The sequence below is a fragment of the Hemiscyllium ocellatum genome (genome assembly GCF_020745735.1).
Source record: "Hemiscyllium ocellatum isolate sHemOce1 chromosome 27 unlocalized genomic scaffold, sHemOce1.pat.X.cur. SUPER_27_unloc_5, whole genome shotgun sequence".
In the NCBI taxonomy this organism is placed as follows: domain Eukaryota; kingdom Metazoa; phylum Chordata; class Chondrichthyes; order Orectolobiformes; family Hemiscylliidae; genus Hemiscyllium; species Hemiscyllium ocellatum.
In genome coordinates, this window is record NW_026867514.1 from 1262350 (window position 1) to 1285685 (window position 23336).

A 23336-nucleotide genomic window follows, 5' to 3' on the forward strand; every position below is an offset into this window, starting at 1 on the left:
GTTTGACTAAAGGATCTGGTTCTGTTGGTGTCTGACTCTGTAACTGTTCTATACTGGTGTTAAATCATTTACTTGCCTTCCCCCAGAAACACCCACTTCTTTGGTGTTCAAAAATCAGATGAACTCAGCCTTGGATAATGTTCAATGACCCCCTAACGCAGGGAGACATCCCCACTTCTGAACTCAATTCCTCTTGCTAATGTATCCCTTGCCTTGCCTATTGCTTGCTGCATCTGTCAGGGAAAAGTGAGGAGTGCAGATGCTGGAAATCAGAGTCTAGATTAGAGTGGTGCTGGAAAAGCACAGCCGGCCAGGCAGCATCTGAGGAACAGGAAAATCGACATTTCAGGCAAAAGCTCTTCACCTGCACCTGTCTGACAACTGGCAGTGACTGGTGTAGAAGGACGCTGAAGCCTCTTTGCACATCCACATCTCATTCCTGATGAAATGCTCGGAACCGAAATGTTGACTCTCCTGGTCCTCGGATGCTGCCTGACCTACTGCCTTTCACCAGCACCGCACTTTGACTCTAATCTCCAGCATCTGCAGTTCTCACTTTCTCCACATCCCACTATATCACCATTTAAACAATACACTGCCTTTCTGCTTTTTTTTCACAGCAATGGCAATAACTTCACATTGAGATACTGCATTTGCCACGTGTTTGTAAATTGTGGTCTTCTCAACATCAGGAAGACCGAGTGTAAACTTGGGGAATAGCTGGCACGCGATGAGCATGCCCAGAGTTTTGTTGACACCAGTGGGCATGCGTACTGTGTTACTGACACCGGATAACATGCGCAGTATGCTCACTGGGCATGCAGGTGTTTGTGTCAGATTTTAAGAGTCCAAATGCCAAAAGGTAAAAAAGGGGTAGGGCCACAATTTGTTTTTTCGCTGTGGTTCGACACTTCATTACTTTTGCATTCTGTCTGGCTGCTCAACTTTTGTATGTCTTTTCCCCACGTTGGGGGGCGAGCCCAGAACTGGAGGGCATGGGTTTAGGGTGAGAGAGGAAAGGTTTCTGAGGGGTAACCATTTTGCGCAGACGATGGTGCGTGTCAGCCAGAGGAAGTGGTGGAGGCTAGTACAATAATAATATTTAGAATGCATCTGGATGGGGATATGAATAGGACATATTCAGAGGGATACTGAATACTGGCAAATGGGTCACTGGATTAATTCAGGATATCTGGTCGGCACAGGATATCTGGTCGGCATAGACCGAAGGGTATGTTTCTGTGCTCTGTGACTCTATTTCTAGATAGTTGGAACAACTTCACTCGGCCATTCACCCCTTACAATCAAGATCAGAGTGGTGCTGGAAATGCACAGCAGGTCAGGCAGCATCCAAGGGAGCAGGAAAACCGATGTTTCAGACAAAAGCCTTGAATGCTGCCTGACCTGCTGTGCTTTTCCAGCACCACTCTAATCTTCAGCATCTGCAGTCCTCACTTTCGCCCATTCACCCCTCCCAGCCTCTCCTGAGCTGTGGCCTGACTGCGCTTATTTCAGTGAAAGTTTCAGAAAGATTTCAGCAGCTCTTTGAAAAACTTGAATGTGCATTCTGACTTTAACGATGTTTCTGAAGATATCATTTTAGGTATTCTCAATTTTGAAGATCAGCCATTTCTCACCCCTCCCGGCTCCCAGGTAGAGTCATCATCATCCATTTTCTGTGTGTGTGTGTGTGTGTGTGTGTGTGTGTGTGTGTGTGTGTGTGTGTGTGTGTGTGTGTGTGTGTGTGTGTATCCTTTGAAGGGCTTGATCCAGCGGTCAAAGCTGGTTCGAGGCATGAGAAAGGACGAGTGTGGTGGGGGCTGGGGAGAAAAGAGACAGAATGGATGGGGCACAGAGAGAGAGAGAATAAGTGGGGTTGATAGCGAGATTGGGCAGGGGAGAGAGAATGGACGTGGCGGAGAAGTGGGTGATGGCACAGGGCAGGGTGACACTAGGCACACGGATACACAAGATGGTCACTGAGCCATCAGTTGGCCAACTTGACACACAAGATGGCCGCCGGATCACAATACTGAGAGAAACAGCAGAGCAGATACAGACACTGCCTGGGGGCCACCGGAATGCCAGCATAATGGACTCACAACCCAGGTGATTAGTTTAAGGCGGGTGAGGGAGAGAATACACATGAGTAATGAACACTGCCCGCCGAAGTGTCTGGGTCCAGCCAACACCTCTTATAGAAGTGCTAACAGCTTGATACAGACTCAATACCAAATGCTAATAGCCAGGGCTGCAGGAATCCTCCTTCTCAGGAAGAGCAATGAGCGCCCATTACTACAACAATGGATTTCCATGCAGACATTGAAATGGACAATATCTTCACTGAAACTGACAACGACTGAGCGGAAATTAACAAAGGCTGTGCCTGAACTGACAATGATTGTATCCACTATCAACGATTCTGCAAGGACTACCATAAACAAATCATGTTACAAAGACAATAATCTCATCCCTGACCGATTGTATCACAAGATGTATAAAAGTTTCTTGACGTGTGCTCTGGGTCGAGAGAAGTCTCGCAGCTGACACTGTGCTGTTGGTGTCTTTCTCTCCCCGGAGCCCGGGATTTCCTTGTGCAATAAACTCTGTCATTGAACCGCAATTCTGACTCCGAGCCTAGTGTTTTTCCCCACAACAGGGGAGAGAGAATGGACGGGGGTGGGGGGAGGGAGAGAGACTGAGGAGAGAGAGAGACTGGGGGAAGAGAGGAGAGAATGGGGGAGGGGAGAGAGAATGGGGAGGGAGAGAGACTGAGGAGAGAGAGAGACTGGGGGGAAGGGAGGAGAGAATGGGGGGAGGGAACAGAGAATCTTAAGTGTTAAGGTATACCTGGTATATAGAGAGATGGCTATGGTTGTTGGAGGTCAGTCATCTCAGTTCCAGGACGTCTCTGCAGGAATCCACAGGGTAGTGTCTTAGGCTCACCCATCTTCTTCAATGACCTTCCTCCATCATAAGGTCAGAGGTGGAGATATTCGCCAATAATTGCACAATGTTCAGCACGATTCACAACTCCTCACAAACTGAAGCAGTTCAGTTTGAAATGCAACAAGATCTTAACAATATCCAATGGGCTGATGAGTGACAAGTAACATGTATGCCACGCCAATGCCAAACAATGACTCATCCCCAAAAGAGATAATCTGACCACTGCCCCGTGATATTCAACAGTGTTACTGTCACTAAACACCCCACTATCAACATCCTTGGGGTTTACCATTGACCAGAAACTCAACTAGACTAATCACAGACATAATGTCAACAAGAGCAGGCAACAGGTCAGGAATATTGTGGCGAGTCACTCACCTTCTGACTCCCCAAACAAAACACTAGTCAGCAGTGTAATGGAATACTCTCCCACCAGCTTGGATGGGTGCAGCTTCAACAACATTCAAAAACCATGATACCATCCAGGTCAAGGTCGCCTGCTTGATTGGCACCATCCCCACATACATCCACTCCCTCTGCCCACTGTTAAGAAGCAGGAATGTGTGCGGTGTACAAGGTGTACCACGGAAATTCACCAAAGATCCTTAGAAAACACCTTCCAAACCAACAACCACTGCAACAAATAGATTAGATTAGATTACTTACAGTAGTGGAAACAGGCCCTTTGGCCCAACAAGTCCACACCAACCCGCCAAAGCGCAACCCACCCATACCCCTAACCTAACACTACGGGCAATTTAGCATGACCCGCATATCTTTGGACTGTGAGAGGAAAACCACGCAGACACGGGGAGAACGTGCAAACTCCACACAGTCAGTCGCCTGAGGCGGGAATTGAACCCGGGTCTCTGACGCTGTGAGGCAGCAGTGCTAACTGCTGAGCCACTGTGCCACCCACAAATACCTGTGAACACAACCTCTTGCAAGTACCCCTCCAATCCACTCACGATCTTGACTTGGAAGCATATTGCTGTTCCTTCAGTGTCCCTGAGTCTAAATCCTGGAATTCCCACCCAAAGGACATTGTGGGTCACTGTACCATTATGGATCACAGCAGTTGAAGAAGGTTCCTTCTCAAGGGGAACTAAATGCTGGCCAGCCAGCGATGCACATGTACTATGAGTAACTTTTAGTAAATGATTGAAACAGAGATTTGGAACCCGCAAACTAAACAAAAATCGAGGTTCAGGTGGAACAGGTATCGGGCATTGATTCTGTCCTGGTGTGAGGACAAATAAAGAGTGCTGCACTGACACCGAATTGGAAATAGTGTTTAGAGTTGAATGCTTGCAGTGTTTCACTCAGTGTATCAATCTAATATCGATTAAAGATTAGTTCCTGAAGTATATGTCACCAACATACGAAAAAGGACGGTTAAGAAGGCATATGGGACACTTGAGTTCATCTCTTTAATGGCTGATGTAGGACCCACAATCCCATGCGATCAGTAAACCGTTCTATTGGCCGTGAGCAGTGCTAATGGTGCGCATGTGTGAAATCGATTTGGGGCCCCGCCCCTCATCGCTCTGATGGACGGGGAGACGAACCTTTGGGAAACCCTGACGGACCGGAAGGAGCCTGGTCCTCCTGCCAATCAGAGCCCTCCTATTGTCTCAATGCGGAGGTTGGACCATGAGCTTCTGAAGCTGCTATTTCTGCTCCTGTCTCTGAATGAAGATTGAGCTTCACCCAGACTGTAAATTCCTTTCTCTGTCCAAGATCTGTGAGCACGGCACTCTCTTTTCTTGCCCCCTTTTCCATTTCTTTTTCCACTCTGTGGTTCAACTGTTGACTTGCAGCAACTGAAAGCAAAGGGAGTGAAACCGGGAGGAGACAGACTCTGGAAACATTGGTCTGAGTCTGTGTCTCAATTGACAAAATAGACAGGCAGGAGGCTGGAAGAACACAGCAAGCCAGGCAGCATCAGGAGATGGAGAAGTCGACGTTTCGGCTGTAACCCTTCTTCAGGACTGGGAATGGATGTAGAGGGAGATGCAGATAAAGGGGGTGCAAGGGGCAGTGTGGTGAAGTGGGGATAGGTGAAGACAGGCTGAGGGTACGACCTGGTTGGTCAAGGGGAGGAAGGAAACTGGTTGGTGGCAGGGAGGATTGGAAATGAGGGGTCGGGGCTTTGAAGGTAGTTGGGGATGGGAAGTGAGGTTATTTGAAATTGGAGAATGTTGAGTCCTTCGAGCTGTAGGTTGCACAGGCGGGAGATGAGGTGTTGTTCCTCCAAGTTGTGGCTTGGTGTGGTGTGGCAACGCTGGAGTCCAAAGATGGTCATGTCAGGAATGGAGTGGGAAGGGGAATTAAAATGGATGGTGATTGGGAGGTCCGGTTGGCCTCTGTGGACCCAGCTGCGATGCTCGGTGAACCGTTCCCCAAGTTTACGCTCTGTCTCCCCGATGTAGAGAAGACCACCATTGGCAAACACATGGCAAATGCAGTACCACAATGTGAAGTTAGAGCCTTTCTGTGGAAATAAAAGCAGAAAGGAAGTGTATTGTTTAATTGGTGATGGACTGGGATGTGGAGAAAGTGAGAACTGCAGATGGTGGAGACCAGAGTCAAAGTGTGATACTGGAAAAGCACAGTAGGTCAGGTAGCATCCAAGGAGCAGCACAGTCGACATTTCGGGCACGAGCCCTTTATTAGGAATGATGTGTGGACATACCAAGGGGCCTCAGCGTCCTCCTACACCAGTCACTGCCAGTTGTCAGACAGATGCAGCAAGCAATCAGCAAGGCAAGTGTTATATTAGCAAAAGTCTCTCTGTACTTAGGGGATCATTGAATATATTCAAGGCTGAGCTCATCTGATTTTAGAACAACAAAGAAGTGGATGTTTATGGAGGAAGGCAAGAAAATGATTTTAAGACCAGTACAGAACAGTTACAGGGTCATACAGCACAGAAACAGACCCTTCAGCCCAACTAGTCCATGCTGACTATATTCACAAACTAAACTAGTCCCACCTAGATTGGCCCATATCCCTCTGAACCTTTCCTATTCATGTACTTATCCAAATGTCTTTTAAATATTGTTACTGTACCTGCATCCACCACTTCCTTTGGACATTTACTCCACACACAAACTACTCTCTGTGTTGAAAAAAAGGTGCCCCTCCTGCCTTTTTGAAATCTTTCTCCTCTCGCCTTCAAATTTGCTGCCTAATCTTGAACCACCCACCCTAGGGAAACAATACCTGGCGGTCACTTCATCTGTCCCCCTCATGATTATATAAACCTCTGTATGGTCACCTTTCAACCTCCTGTGGTCCATTGAACAAGTCCCAACCTATTCATCTAGATGTCGGCAGAATCACAACCAATCCGTTGAATGTTGGTGCAGATTTGTAAGACCAGATGGCCTACTCCTGCTTCCAATTCTCTCTCACTGTCCAGGACAGCAAGAGAACATAAGACATCGGAGCAGAATTTTGGCCATTCAGCCCATCAGGTCTGTTCCATCATTCAATCATGACTGATAAGTTTCTCAATCACATTCTCCTACTTTGTCTCCGTAACCCTCCATTGCCTTGATACTCAAGAACGTCTCTATCTCAGACTTAAATATTCTCCGTGACCTGGCCTCCACAGCCTTCTGTGACAGTGAATGCCATAGATTCACCACTCTCTGGCTGAAGAAGTTTCTCCTTACCTCCATTCCAATGGAAACATCTTCCCAACTTCCACTCTTTCCAGGGTGTTCAAGATTCTGTGTTTCAATTAGACCCTCCCCCCCTCCTCCTCCTCCTCCTCCCCGCCCCCCCCTCCCGAGTGTGGACCTGTTAATCAGCATGAAGCAGACCCTTCAGGATGAGGTACAGCAGGGATTAGGGTCAGCAAAGTGAGAATGGGCAGTGTGTGTGGGATGGAGATTTTCAGCTTCTGGGGAATAAGAGAGGAAAGCGAGTTCACTATAAATTAGAATTGACCGGATGGGCTGATGGGCCAAGGAGTGACAGATGGAGTTGAATTTGGAGAAATGTCAGGTTTGCATTTTGGTCAAGCAATCCAGGCAGGACTGACACCGTTAAGGGGAGTGTTGCAGAACAAAGAGGGCAGGTTCATAGTTCCTTGAGAGTGGAGTCACAGGTAAACAGGATAATGAAGAAGGCATTTGGGATGCTTTCTTTTATTGGTCAAAGCATTGAGTAGATGAGTTGGGAGATCATGTTGCAGCTGCACAGGTCATTATTTGGACCAACTTTGGAATACTGCATTCAGTTCTGGTCTCCCTGCTACAGGAAATGTGTTCTGCAACTTTGAAAGGGATTGGTAAAGATTTGCGAAGCTGTTGCCAGAGTAAGAGGGTTTGAGCTACAGGGAGAGTCTGAATAGACCAGGATATATTCTTGGCACATCGGAGGCTGAGTGGTGACCTAACAGGTTTATAAGGGGCATGCATAGGGTGAACACCCAAGGTCTTTTCCCCAGGGTATGGGAGTCAAGAACTAAGAGTGGCATAGGTTTAAGGTGAATGGGGAAAGGGAAGTGAGGGGCAACTTCTTCACACAGAGGGTGGTGAATGTATGGAGCAAGCTGCCACAGGAAGTGGTGGAGGCTGGTGCAATGACAACATTTACAAGGCACCTGGCTGGGTCCATGAATAGGAAGGGTTAAGAGGGATGTTGGCCAAATGCTGGCAAATGGGATGCGATTAACTTAGGATATCTGGTCAGCATAGACGAGTTGGGATGACTGGTCTGTTTCTGTGCTATATGAGTCTAATCGTCTTCGGTGAAAGCAGAAATGTGGATGTGAAGACTGGACTTGCAGAGTAGCTTTCAAGGATATTTTGCCCTTCATGGGGTCAGAAGAAGTTAAAATGAAATCTTTCATTTGTGAGCCAGCAACTGAGTGAGTGAGGACATCTGGGATTTTGTTGGAAAGTGGGAATTGATTGCACTGTGGAGATGAAGCCCTACCCTATCGAGTCATTTCTGCTGGTGGGTGAAACTAGGCCTCAAGGTTAGAGGGAGTGGATTTCAGACAGAGATGAGGACAAATTGCTTATCCTGGAGAGTAGTGAATCTATGGAATTCTCTGGTCAAGGAAGCAGTAGAGACAACTTCATTAAATATATTGAAGACACAGTTGGATGGATTTTTGCATGGTACGGGAATTAAGGGTAGTTAGGATAATGCAGGGAGGAGGAGCTAAGACGATGGATAGATCAGCCATGATCTTAATGAATGGCGGAGCAGGCTGGATGGGCCAAATGGCCTACTCCTGCTTCTATTACTATGAAACTATAACCCTGCCTTTCCCATAGCTAACCCACCTAACCTGCACGTCCCTGGATATTCTGGGCAATTTAGCATGGCCAATCCAAATCAGGCCTGGTGAGAAGTATAGTGATGTGGAAAGTGAACATCAGAGAGTGATAGAAAAGGACAAGGAGAGTAAATGTATCAGCAATCAAAACTGGACTTTAAAGATCACAAAAATTGAAACAAAAAATGGTGTCTCAATGTTTGCTGTATTGTAACAAAAGTGAACGAATTGACTGCACACATTGAAGTGAATAATTATGATCTGAGACTCCTTACAGAGACACGGCTTTAGGATGATAGGGATTGGATCCTCAATAGCGAGGGGGTAATCAAATGGGAAGCGAGGTAAAGGTAGAGGGTTGGCACTGCTAATCAAAGCACTGATCACAGGGTAGTCTGGTGTCAGCTCAGGTTTCAGGTCCTGATTTCTTTGTCCTCTGATCTCCCTGTTCCCCCAGAGTATGATGTTGCTCTGTTCTCAGCTCTGCTGAATCTCTGCTGAAGTTTTGACCCCCCTTTTACACCTTCCAGAAGAGTAAAACATTGAGACCCAACCCACAATCTCACAGCCTGTCAACCATCCAGACACAGAGTGTCGTCATAGCAGGGAATCTAACAAGAAAAATGAAACCAAATTCAAAATAAATAGGTGCTCGTGTTTAAAGCTTGTCATGAGGAAGTAAACCAGAAATAGGACTCCCAGGATTCTTATGGTGCCCTACTTGAGGAATTCTCTCTCCCTTCCATCTAACTATTAGCTAAGATTTACAACAGTATTTACATCAACAGAAATAAACTATCTGTTACAAAATAGTCATAGAAATATACAGCACGGAAATAGACTTTTTCTCTCTCTCATGGACACACGAGTCCATGGGGATGAATTTGTAATTGCAGAATTATATTTGCAAATACATTCTATTTTGCTCAAAAAATGCACAATCTGCAGGCAGTCAATCCATGTAATATTTTGTAAATTCCACTTTGGAAATAGAACCAGTCTGATTCAAGATTGTGATACAGACAGACCCTGACTTCACATCTGTAATGCATTGTCTGAGCGGAGATGTCACCTTTTGTTATAAAACTTTTAAGTTCGCTCGAGAAGGTGCCTTACAGGAAGTTCTGGGATTTGCATATTAATGATACCTGCAACACATTCTGAAAGATGAAAGACTTAACAAGCCAGGTTAGTTCAATATATCATTTCAGTGGCAGGACATTGTCATGTTTTCCATAAATTCTGTGCGTTCTGATCTTATACTCCACAAACGCCTGATGATGGAGCCGTGCTCCGAAAGCTAGTACTTCCAAATAAACCTGTTGGGCACAAACCTGGTGTTATGTGATGTTTAACTTTGTCCAGGTTAGGGTGGATTGGCCATACTAAATTACCCATAGTGCCCAGGGACCTGCAGGGGAAGGTGGATTGGCTATGCTAAATTACCCATAGTGCCCAGGGATGTGCAAGTTAGGGTGGATTGGCTATGCTAAATTACCCATAGTGCCCAGGGATGTGCAGGTAAGGTGCATTACTCAGGGTTAAATGTAGAGCAATAGGGGTAGGGGAATGGGTGTGGGTGGGTTACCCTTTGGAGGGTTAGTGTGGACTTGTTGGGCCGAGTGGCCTGCTTCCACACTTCGGGGATTCTCTGAAGAGAAGGGGTTTGTCCAAACTGTTCAGTGCAGCGCAGGCGCAGCGTTGGGAGGGCCGGACAGCCGGCCGGAGCAGGCGCAGTGTGGTGTGACCCGCTGTCGACTTCATCCCGCCCCCTTGACTCGCTCCGCCCCCTCGCACGCTCCCTTGACTCGCTCCGCCCCCTCGCTCCTTTAACGTCATGACGGGAAGTGTCCCTGTCAGGTTTGAGTGGAACTCCCTCCCTCTGGGCAGCTCTTCACCCTGGGAGGGAGAGGGGTGGGGGGAAATCTGTTCACTTGTAGCAACTGGAGTGAATCCAGGGAGGGAGCAGACTCTGCAAACTCAGGTTTGTGTCTTCGTTACTCGGGTGAGGAGGGAGGGGAAAGATAGAGATTGGGAAATGGGTGGGGTAGACATCTTTTCTGTTTTACTTTATTTTTTCTTTTCTACCCTGGACTGACAGTGGTGACCTTTAAAATCCCTTTTTGCAGAGTATTTGAAGTTGGAAGTTTCAAAATCAACAGATGAAGGGTTAATGCCCAAAACTTCGACTCTCCTGCTCCTCGGATGCTGCCTGATCTGCTGTGCTTTTCTATCACCGCACGTTTCGACTCTGACTCTCCAGCGTCTGCAGTCCTCACTTTGTCTGACAGTCACTCAGTCCATCGGGACCGCAACGGTTTTCAACTCTGATTCTGTGAGAAGGAGCAAAGCTTTTTGGTTCCTAAAATCTGATTGAACTAGAACAAAAGGACCCAATACCCAGCATGAGCCAAACTAACGTAGTTTACAAAATACCATGCAAGGACTGCACAAAACACTATATAGGACAAACAGGAAGACAGCTAACAATCCGCATCCATGAACATCAGCTAGCCACAAAACGACACGACCAGCTATCCCTAGTAGCCATACACTCAGACAACCAGGAACATGAATTTGACTGGGAAAACACCACTATCATAGGACAAGCCAGACAGAGAACAGCCAGAGAATTCCTAGAAGCATGGCATTCATCCACAAACTCCATCAACAGACACATTGACCTGGACCCCATATACAAACCACTACAGCTGAAACTGACACCCGGAAACGGCAAGAACATCCATCAACAGACACATCGACCTGGACCCCACATACAAACTACTACAGCTGAAACTGACACCCGGAAGCGGCAAGAACAAACCAATATAAATACCGGAAGAAACATCAAAGCAGCGCTTCACACGAGGCTCCAACAGCACTGATGATGTTCCCTAGCCAGGGAACGAAACATTTGCAGCAAAAACTTCCAGCTCGGCGAGCAGAACCACAACATTTTTTGGTTCCTGTTTGAGTAGGTTTTCAGCATCAGTGGGACTGGATGAGAGACCCTACTGCAGAGCACTGAGTGTGGAGCCTGAAACAGTTATACGGCCTGGAAAGAGGAATTCAGGGTGGGGAGGGGCTCTGCACACGTTTGTGTGGGGCTGAAGCTTCGACCATGAAGAAACCCGAGGAATCCCGCCCCGTAGAGAAACCATGGAAGTGTGGCGACTGCGGGAAAGGCTTCTGTTTCCCATCTGCCCTGGAGACCCACAGGCGCAGTCACAACTGGGAGAGGCTGTTCCCCTGCCCTGAGTGCGGGAAGGGCTTCATCAATTCCTCCCACCTGCTGACACACCAGCAGGTTCACACTGGGGAGAGGCCACTCACCTGTCCATATGTTGGAAGCATTCAGTCAGGTGGGCAACTTGCGGAAACACCAGCGGGTCCACACCAGAGAGAAGCCCTTCAGCTGCCCTGAATGAGGGAAGAGCTTCACCTGCTCCTCCCACCTGCAGAGGCACCAGCGAGTTCATGTGCCATCGCAGGGGGATTGAAGGAGCAATGGTTGAGTGCCATTATCGATTGGACTATCAACCCAGTTCCAGGGACTCCCAGGTTTGAATCCCGCCATGGCAGATGGTGGAATTGGAATTTGGTCAGAAATCTGGAGTTCAGAATCTAACGATGAAACCACTTTCCGGGGTTGGGGGTGGTGAAACCCCCATCTGATTCACTCACATCCTTTTTGTTTGGGAAGGAAACTGTGGTTGTGGGAAATAATTCACTCAGTCGTCCCAGCTGCATCCTTTACCCGATCTGGCCTACACATGACTCCAGACCCACAGCAGTCTGGTTGACGCAACACTGCCACCTCCAGGAGAATGTGTGGGGAGAAAATTACTTGGAAACAGGGTATGGGTTGAAATTGGTGAGTGAGGCAACACTTCCCACAGGTTAAGGCTGAACCCGGGTCTCTGGCGCTGTGAGGCAGCAGTGCTAACCACTGTGCCACCGTGCCACCCACGTTAGGGGATCATTGAATGTATTCAAGGCTGAGTTAATCTGATTTCTGAACAGCAATGAAGTGGATGGTTATGGGGGTAGGCAAGAAAATGGTTTTAAGATGAGTACATAACTGTTCAAGTCAGACAGTACAGAAACATGATGAGAGTGGTGCTGGAAAAGCACAGTAGGTCAAGCAGCATCCGAGGAGCAAAAAAATCGACGTTTTGGGCAGGAGCCCCTCCTGTCTGAAATGTTGATTTTCCTGCTCCTCGAATGCTGCCTGATCTGCTGTGCTTTTCCAGCACCACTCTGATCATGGCTCTGATCTCCAGCATCTGCAGTTCTCACTTTTGCTGAGCACAGAAACAAACCCTTCAGCCCAACTAGTCCATGCTGACTATATTCGCAAACTAAACTAGTCCCACCTGCCTGTGTTTGGCCCGTATTCCTCTGAACCTTTCCTATTCATGTACTTATCCAAATGTCTTTTAAATGTTCATCTCACCTATACCCCTCATGATTTTATAAACCTCTGAAAGGTCACCTGTGCTCAAGTGAAAGTAGTCCCAGCCTCTGCACCGCTATAGGGAGATCCATATCCAGTCATGATCTGTTCAATGCTGGTGCAGGCTTGAAAGACCAAATAGCCTACTCCTGCTCCCAATTCTCACCCTGTGTCCTGGACAGGAAGAGACCATCAGACATAAGAGCAGAAACATGACCTCCCAACTCCTGTACTCCTGGAGGGCAAAAAGACATAGCTTTGGCAAATATGGTGAAGGAGAATCCAAAGGGTTTTTACAAATACATTAAGGGCAAAACGGTAATTAGGGAGAAAATAGGGAGGAGAAAGTGAGGACTACAGATGCTGGAGATCAGAGCTGAAAATGTGTTGCTGGAAAAGCGCAGCAGGTCAGGCAGCATCCAAGGAGCAGAAGAAACGACGTTTCGGGCATGAACCCTTCTTCAGGAAGCTTCTTCAGAGAATAGACCCCTCCAAGATCAGCAAGGTGGCCTTTCTGTGGAGCGGCAGGAGATGGGGGAGATAATAAACGAGTATTTTGCATCAGTGTTTACTGTGGAGAAGGACATGGAAGATATAGAATGTAGTCAAATAGATGGTGACATCTTGAAAAATGTTCATATTAAAGAGGATGTGGTGCTGGATGTCTTGAAATGCATAAATCCCCAGGCCCTGATCATGTGTACCCTAGAACTCTGTGGGAAGTGAGAGAAGTTGCTGAGATATTTGTATCATTGATAGTCACAGGTGAGGTGCCAGAAGACTGAGGTTGGCTAACATGGTGCCACTGTTTAAGAAGAGCAGTAAGGACAAGCCAGGGAACTATAGACCAATAAGCCTGATGTCGGTGGTGGGCAAGTTGTTGGATGGAATCCGAAGGGACAGTTTTTACACATTTGGAAAGGCAAGGACTGATTCGGGATCGTCAACATGGCTTTGCACATGGGAAATCAGGTCTCATGACCTTGATTGAGTTTTTTGGAGAAGTAACAAAGAGGATTGATGAGGATAGTGTGGTGACGTGATCTATGTGGACTTCAGTAAGGTGTTCGAGGTTAGATCTCATGGAACACAAGGAGAACTTGCTCAAAGGTAGAAGGCAGAGGGTAGTGGTGGAGGGTAGATTTTCAGACTTGAGGACTGTGACCAGTGGAGTGCCACAAGGATCGGTGCTGGATTCACTACTTTTCATAATTTACGTAAATTATTTTGATGTGAACATAGGAGGTATAGTTAGTGAGTTTGCAGATGACACCAAATTTGAAGGTATAGTGGACAGCGAGCAAGGTTACCTCAGATTTACAATGGGATCTTGATCAGATGGGCCAATGGCTGAGGAGTGGCAGATTGAGTTCAATTTAGATAAATGTGAGGGGCTGCATTTTTGGAAAAGCAAATCAGAGCAGGACTTATACATTTAATGGTAAGGTCCAGGGGAGTGTTACTGAACAAAGAGACCTTGGAGTGCAGGTTCATAGCTCCTTAAAAGTGGAGTTGCAGGTAGATAGGATAGTGAAGAAGGTATGCTTTCCTTTATTGGTCAGAGTGTTGAGTACAGGTGTTGGGAGGTCATGTTTCAGCTGTATCACACCTCAGTTAAGTCACTTGTGGAATATTGCGTACAATTCTGGTCTCCTTCCTTTTGGAAGGATGTTGTGAAACTTGAAAGGGTTCAGAAAAGATGAACAAGGATATTGCAGGGTTGGAGGGTTTGAGCTATAGGGAGAGGCTGAAGAGGATGGAGCTATTTTCTCTGGAGTATCAGAGGCTAAGGGGTAACTGTGTAGAAGTTTATAAAATCATGGACAGGGTAAATTAGACAAATTATTTTCCTCGGGTGGGGGAGTCAAGAACTAGAGGACATTAGTTTAATGTGAGGGGGCAAAGATGTAAAGTCCCCCACCATAACCACCGTATTATTCTTACTGATAACTGAAATCTCCTTACAAATCTGTTTCTCAATTTCCCGCTGACTCTTAGTGGGGTATATAATACCATCCCAATAAGGTGATTATCCCTCTATTATTTCAGTTCCACCCAAATAACTTTCCTGGATGTATTCCCAAGAATATTCTGCTTAAAAACAGCTGTAATACCAACCCTTATCAAAAACACCACTACCCACCTCACTTGCCCTCTTTTCTACCCTTCCTATAGCATTTGTATTGTGGAACATTAAGCTCCCAGTCCTGTCCATCACTGAGCCATGTTTCTGTGATTGCTGTCATATCCCATGCCCTGACGTCATCTGCATTTCATGTTAGGCCTCTTGCATTGAAGTAAATTCAGTTTAATTTACCAATCCTAACTTGTTCTCTGCTTTGTCCCTACCTACCCTGACTGCTTGACTCACTCCTTTTCCCAATTGTACCAGTCTCAGATTGATCTCTTTCCTCACTATTCCCACCTAACTAGTTTAAAACCTCCTGAGCAGCTCTCACAAATCTCCCTGTCAGTATATTAGTCCCCTTAGCACTGCTGCCTCACAGCCCCAGGGACCTGGGTTCAATTTCCGCCTCAGGCAACTGACTGTGTGGAGGTTGCACGTTCTCCCCATATCTGCGTGGGTTTCCTCCGGGTGCTCCGGTTTCCTCCCACAGTCCAAAGATGCACGGGTCAGGTGAATTGGCCATGCTAAATTGCCCGCAGTGTTAGGTAAGGGGTATATGTAGAGGTATGGGTGAGTTGCGCTTCGGCGGGTCGGTGTGGACTTGTTGGGCTGAAGGGCCTGTTTCCACACTGTAAGTTATCTAATCTAATCTAATTCAGGTGCAATCTGTCCTTCTTGTACACGTCACTTCTACCCCAGAAGAGATTCCAACAATCCAAAACTGTGAGCCCTTCTCCCCTGCACAAGGTCCTCAGCCATGCATTCATCTTCTCTATCCTTCTATTCCTACCCTCACTAGCTCATAGCACCGAGAGTAACCCAGATATTACGACCCTCGAAAACCTTCTTATTTCAATTCCTGCCTAATTTTCTTTGACCCTTCAGAATCTCATCTTTTTCCCTTCCGATGTCATTGGTTCCAGTGTGTACAATGACAACCTGCTTGTCCCTCTCCCCTTTCAGAACATTCTGCACCCTCTCTGAGACATCCTTGATCCTGGCACGAGGGAGGCAACACACCATTCTGATTATTCGCTGCTGGCTGCAGAAATGTCTGTCTGTGCATCTGACTAGAGGGTCCCCTGTCACAATCGAACACTTGGACCCCAGCATGCCCCTCATTACATTAAATCCTGTCTCAATATCAGAAACTTGGCTGTTCATGCCACGTTCCCCTGGGAGTCCATCACCCCATACATTTTCCAAACCAGTATACTTGTTTGAAACTGGGATAGCCACAGAAGATTCCTGCACTAACTGTTTAACTACCTTTCCTGGTGTTCTTCCATCTATCTGACTGTATCTGCAGCTTTTCTCCCTTCCTATAACTATCTATCGCACCCCCTAGCTCTTGTAAATTCCTCATTGCCTCGAACTGTCGCTCCAACAGATCCAGTCGATCTGATAGGATTCGTGACCAAGGACACTTGCTGCAGACAATCCTCAGTAACGTGGAAACTCTCCCTAATCTCCCATTTCCGACAGGAAGAACATATCATTATACTTCAGGCCATTTTTGCTCATCCAAAATCTACAGACCCAGATAACAACAATTTCTTTTTGCTCTTAAAAAGACGCGCTCCAGGCTAAGTTAGCACTTATCACTTATACTTTTAAAATTTAAACAAGAGACATTTTAATAAAACACTATAATCAAGAAAGAATCCATTCTGCTCACTTCTGAACAGGCTGAAAATTGAATTAAAAAACTACCTTCGAACCCAAAAGAAACCCAACTTTTAGGGGCGGGGGCGGGCACAACTATCGCCCCGCCCCCTATTGTTACCGAATTTTTGGAGGACTCCTCCAGCCACGCCCCCTGAACTGGCGAAGACGTCACTTATCAGGACCCCGCCCCTATACGAGCTGGCGCATGTGCAGTGTAGCTCTCGCAGCAGGACGGCGGCCGAAGGAACAAGGACCGAAACCGCTGGGTCCAGCAGCGCGTTCCGGGTCCGGGGATCCTTCTTCAGAACACGGACAGGCCTCAGAGACATCCCGGGGGAGGTCGCCAGGCCCGAGCGCCAAGACCAGGCTCCTGCCCCCGGGGAGAGGAGATGGTGAGACAGGGTAGGATTGGAAACCGCGGGAGGAGGGATACTGGGGAGTTTATAAACTTCTCGGGGGTGACCTGAGGTCTCCAATGAAAGCCGCACAGGCCCACTGTTGACTTCACCGGCGAAGGACCCCTCGGGTTGCCCGGGCAACCGACGGCCATCTTTGTGAGGGTCAGGCGGAAGTTGTCTTTGGGCCGGGCTGGCGGGCGGCCATCTTGGTGAAGGCACCGTTCGCCGTCATTTCCGGGAGGTAATTCCAACCTCGGGGCAGCCTTTGTGTCAACTAGAATTTCCTCGTCTCACTCTCTGGGAGACCTGGCCCTGAGCTCGGTCTGTGTGCCCTTAAAACAGGAAAAGGAAGTGGGAGACAGGTCCAGAAAAAAACATAGATGGGCTGTGAATTTGAGGTGAATTAATGTGATAATTTGTGGCACTGGAACAGGATGTGGGTGTTTCCGAGATGGCAGTGAGCAGGAGGGCATTGACGTGTTGGTGTTAGTTTCAGTTTGTAGACAAGAGAAAAGGGCGAACGCCAGGAGTGGAGGAAAGACATGAGGATGGATTTGAATTTCAATGCAGGGGGAGGAATAATGTGTAGGATTCGAATTTAATACATTCAGCAAATAGATAGGAAAAGTGTTCTGTAGAAAGTTGAACTGTCCCCTCAGTCTTTTTTCCATCTTGTGCGCACAGTGATGTCTTTTGGACATTTCTTTTACAGGATGATGCGAGTTTCAGATGGGAAACTCAAGACAAACATCATAGCATGGAAACAGACCCTTCAGTCCAACTCATCCATGCTAACCATATATCCCAACCTAATCTAAATCCACTTGCCAGCAGCTAGCCCATATCCCTCCGAACCCTTCCTAGTCATATACCCATCCAGATGCCTTTTACATGTTGCAATTCTACTAGCCTCTACCACTTCCTCTGGCAGCTCATTCCACACATGCACCATCCTCTGAGTGAAAAAGTTGTCCCTTGGGTCTCTTTTATATCTTTCCCCTCTCACCCTAAGTCTATGCCCTTTAGTTCTGGATGTCCCCCACCCCAGGGAAAAGACTTTGTCTATTTATCCTATCCATGATTATGATTTTATAAACCTCTCTATAAGGTCAGTCTCCAATGCTTCAGGGAAAACAGCCCCAGCCTATTCAACTTCACCCTATAGCTCAAATCCTCCAAACCTAGCAACTTTTTGTAAACCTTTTCTGAACCCTTTCAAGTTTCACAACATCCTTCCGATAGGAAGGAGACCAGAATTGCATGCAATATTCCAAAAGTGGCCTAACCAATGTCCTGTACAGCTGCAACATGACGTCCTAACTCCATTAATTAATACTCCAACTAATAAAGGAAAGCATGTCAAACACCTTCACTATCCTATCTACCTGTAACTCCACTTTCAAGGAGCTATACACCTGCACTTCAAGGTCACTTTGTTCAGCAACACTCCCTGGGACCTTACCATTAAGTGTATAAGTCCTGCTAAGGTCAGCTCAAGATTTGACAATTGGATGACTTGGGCCATAGTCTGGCGTTTGGATCACCAGGTGCTGGGGATTTGTAAACTTTTAATCCCATCAATTTCCCCCAACACCATTTATACACAACTGCTCATTTCCTTCAGTTCTGCTCTCAATGGACCATGTGTTCCCCAACATTTTGGGGATGTTACTTGTGTCCTCCTTTGTGAGGATCAGAGCAATGTATGTGGTGAATTGGTCTGCCATCTCTTTATTCCACATGAGACCTTTGCCTGTTTCTAAGTGTAATTGTTTTCACTAATGCTATTTTTGCCTCTTCACTTACCCCATTTCCCCTTTTGATCAATCCTTCTGTTGAAACCTGAACTGCTCCCAGTCTTCAGATCTGCTACTTTATTTTTAGCCAATTTGTACGCCACTTCTTTGGATCCAGTGCGATCCTTAATGTCCCTTGTTAGCTCTGGCTAGGCCACGTTTTGTGTTTTATTTTGTCAGACAGGATGGAACAACTGTTCCTTCTGGTGCTATTTAAATGTTTGTCATTTCTTTCAATAATGTTCCCTCATTTGTTGTAGCCTGTTCTTGTTTCTGCCGTTGCTTTAGATTGAAGTCCCCAGTCTCTGAATCAACTGTGTTCCTCTTCATTTTAATGGAATGTTCTCTCACTCAGTTCTTCACTCTTCTACAAGGGGCCTCTCACAGCTACATTGCTGATTATTCCCTTCTCATGGAGGAATTAACACTTTGGAATTAAACCGCCATTATCCAACAGAACCACAGCCATTTCTGCAATATTGTGTCTCCCTCCTATTGGAAGGATGTTGTAAACACGAAAGGGTTCAGAAACGATTTGCTAGGATGTTGCCAGGGTTGGAGGATTTGTGCTATAGAAAGAGGCTCAACAGGCTGGGGCTGTTTTCCCTGGAGCGTCGGAGGCTGAAGTGTGACCTTATAGAGGTTTATAAAATCATGAAGAGCATGGATAGGGTAAATAGGCAAGGTCTTTTCCCTGGGGTGGGGGAGTCCAGAATGTGAGGGTAATTGGTTCAGGGTGGGGGAGAGGGGCAGGTGTAAAACTGACCAAAAGGGCAATTTATTAACCCAGAGGATGGCACAAGTGGTGGAGGAAAGTACAATTACAACATTTAAAAAGGCATCTAAATGGGTATATGAATAGGAAGGGTTTAAATGGAAAATGGCTAATGGGATTTGAATGATTTGTAACATAGACAATTGGTGCAGGAGTAGGCCATTCTGCCCTTGAGGCTGCACCACCATTCAATACGATCATGGCTGATCATCCTTAATCAGTATCCTGTTCCTGCCTTATTTCCATAACCCTTGATTCCACTATCCTTGAGAGCTCTATCCAACTCTTTCTCAAATGAATCCAGAGACTGGATCTCCACTGCCCTCTGGGGCAGAGCATTCCACACAGCCACCATTCCCTGCTGAAGAAGTTTCTCCTCATCTCTGTCCTAAATTGTCTACCCTGTATTTTTAAGCTATGTCCTCTGGTTTGGCACTCACCCATCAGCGGAAACATGTTTCCTGCCTCTAGCGTGTCCAATCCTTTAATATTCTTATATGTCTCAATCAGATCCCCTCTCAGTTTTCTAAACTCTAGGGTATACAAGCTCAGTCGCTCCAGTCTTTCAGCGTAAGGTAGTCCCGCCATTCCAGGAATTGACCTCGTGAACCTATGCTGCACTTCCTCAATAGCCAGAATGTCTTTCCTCAAATTTGGAGACCAGAACTGCACACAATACTCCAGGGCCTGTACAGCTGCAGAAGAACCTCTTTGCTTCTATACTCAATCCCTCTTGTTATGAAGGCCAGCATGCTATTAGCCTTCTTCACTACCTGCTGTACCTGCATGCTTACCTTCATTGACTGGTGTACAACAACACCCAGATCTCTCTCTACTGTTTGGTACAGGCGTGTTGGACCAAAGGGTGTTTCTGTGCTTTATGTCTCTATGACCCTGGCTTTCCAACAATGTTTGCCACGTCTGTATGTTCAGTTTTTCTGTTGTCGGTGTTAATGCCTCGATGTCTCATTTTGTTCCCCCCTTCCCGGGTCGTTAACCATTTTGTGTCTGGTCCTTCCTCAAGAAGCTGCATTGCAGGTTCACCCTGAATTGGCACTTTTTTTGCTTCCCAAAATCAGACCTGCTCACTCTCAGCAATATCCCAGTGTTGTGAAAGATATTACCTTCCAGGTGGAGTTATCCAAAATGCAGAGAGATGTCAGTCTTGGCTTTTTTGCTTTTCAGCCCCTGGAAGATCCTTCAGGAGAATTAGTTAGAGCGGAGTGAGATGGTGCTTTCAGTTTTGTGGAATACAAAAAAGTATTCCGTAGAAAGTAGAATTCCTTGTTCAGAATTTCTACCTTGGACAGACAGTGATGACCTTTGTAATCTCTTTTTACAGAGTATTGGAAAATCTGAAGACGGAAGTTTCAACATCAACAGATGAAGGGCTTATGCCCGAAACATTGACTCTCCTGCTCCTCGGATGCTGCCTGACCTGCTGTGCTTTTCCAGCGCTGCAATTTTCGACTCTGACTCTCCAGCATCTACAGTCTTCACTTTGATGTCAATGTCTGACAGTCACTCAGTCCATCGGGACCGCAACAGTTTTTAACTATGAGTCTGTGAGAAGGAGGAAAGCTTTTTGGTTCTCATTTGAGTACGTTTTCAGCATCAGTGGGATTGGATGAGACACCCAACTGTTGCAGCGCACTGAATGAGGAGTGTGTAGCAGCTATACGGCCTAGAAAGAGGAATTCACGACGTGTTTGTGCGCGACTGAAGCTTTGGCCATGGAGAAACCCAAGGAATCCCACCCCATGGAGAAACCATGGAAGTGTGGTGACTGTGGGAAAGGCTTCCGTGCTCCGTCTGCCCTGGAGATTCATCGGCGCAGTCACACCGGGGAGAGGCCGTTCTTCTGCCCTGAGTGCAGGAAGGCCTTCAGCAATTCCTCCGCCCTGCAGGCCCACCAGCAGGTCCACACAGGGGAGAGGCCGTTCCCCTGCACTGAGTGCGGAAAGATCTTTAGCAATTCCTCCATCCTGCTGAAGCACCGGCGGGTCCACACGGGGGAGAGGCCCTTCAGCTGCCCTGAGTGCGGGAAGGCCTTTACACAGGCGTCCATCCTGCTGACCCACCGGCGGATCCACACTGGGGAGAGGCCGTTCTCCTGCCCCGAGTGTGGGAAGGGATTCAGTCAGGTGAGCAACTTGCATGCGCACCAGCGGGTCCACACTGGGGAGAAGCCCTTCAACTGCCCCGAATGCGGGAAGGCCTTCAGCTATTCCTCGGACCTGCTGAAGCATCAGCGCGTCCACACCCGGGAGAGGCCCTTCAGTTGCCCCGAGTGCGGGAAGGGCTTCAGCGATTCCTCCGACCTGCTGAAGCATCAAAGGGTCCACACGGGGCAGAAGCCCTTCAGCTGCCCCGAGTGCGGGAAGGCCTTCAGTGATTCCTCTGCCCTGGTGAAGCACCGGCGAGTCCACACGGGGGAGAGGCCCTTCAGCTGCCCCGAGTGCGGGAAAAGCTTTGCCCGGTCCTCCAACCTGCTGACCCACCGGCGGATCCACACGGGGGAGAGGCCCTTCAGTTGCCTCGAATGCGGGAAGGGCTTCACCCGCTCTTCCCACCTCCGGAGCCACCAGCGAGTTCACATGCCATCGCAGGGGGATTAAAGGAGTGACGGCCGAGTGCCATTATCGACTGGACGATCAACCCAGTTCCAGGGATCCCGGGTTCAATTCCCACCGCGACAGATGGTGGAATTGGAATTTGGTCAGAAATCTGGAGTTCAGAATCTAACGGTGAAACCATTTTAGGGGTGTGGGGGTGGAGAAACCCCCATCTGATTCACTCAGTCGCCCCAGCTGTATCCTTTACCCGGTCTGGCCTGTACGTGACTCCAGACCCACAGCAGTGCGACTGATTCCCACCCACCCCAAAAAGCCCCTGGCAAATGGGCGAGGAGAAACTTACTTGGACACAGGGTATGGGTTGAAATTGCTGATTGAAGCAATACTTCCTCTGGGTTACGGCTGTACCAAGGATCCAATTACAAAGAGACAACTCCGTGCTGACCAATATTAAAGGAAGGGGGTGGGGGGGGGGTGTCTGTGTGCACTTTGATCTTGAGGTGTTTTTTTTTTTAATCTGCTATGCTTTCTCTGCCTTTTTGCTGGGGAGAATCTGAAGCTGTAACAAAGTTGGGTCACAATAAAGGTTACCTGAACTTACCCTCTGGCTCAGACTCTCATTGAAAGCTTTGAGCTCCAAGAGGTTTTTGTTTTGAAGCTGCTCATTTCTTTCAGCCTCCTGCAGAGTTTCCAATGTCGTGTATCAGATGGAGCAGTGAATGAGGAGCCAGTACCGTTAGAATTTTTTCCGGAGTGCAGAGTGTGCCATGTCATTGGCATTGTAAGGTTTCCTGGCAGCACCAGAAGCTGTGGGCTGTGTTCACTGGGAACAATGTGGAAGTGCCGGTGTTGGACTGGAGTGGATAAAGTGAAAAAATTACACAGCACCGGGTTATCTTCCAACAGATTTATTTGGAAGCAGTAGCTTTCGGAGTGCTGCTCTTTCATCGGGTACCTATGGAGCAGGAACATATCGCAACCGATCACAGTGTCATACTACGGATAGGATATATTGAACAAATCAAGATTGTGGTTTAGTCTTTCAGCTTCTAGAATGGTTTTGTGGGTTTTGGTTCATTAATATGTAAAGCTCAGAAGTACTTTTGAGTCACATTCTTGAGATGACTTAAGGTTTTATAAAAATCAGTGACATCTCAGCTCAGTACATGAAGGATGTGAGGTTTGACTCTGTCTGTATCCCAATCTTGAATTTCCAAAGTAGGAATGTATAAAATATTACATGGATTGACTGCCTGCAGATTGTGTGCTTTTTTGATCAAAATTGAATGTA

The 23336-nt window shown here is 47.2% G+C and overlaps 1 pseudogene; it reads left to right on the top strand.

Moving 5' to 3' along the window:
* LOC132808361 (zinc finger protein 850-like) overlaps window positions 1-23336 on the top strand; it is a 70282-nt pseudogene that overhangs the window by 39827 nt on the left and 7119 nt on the right.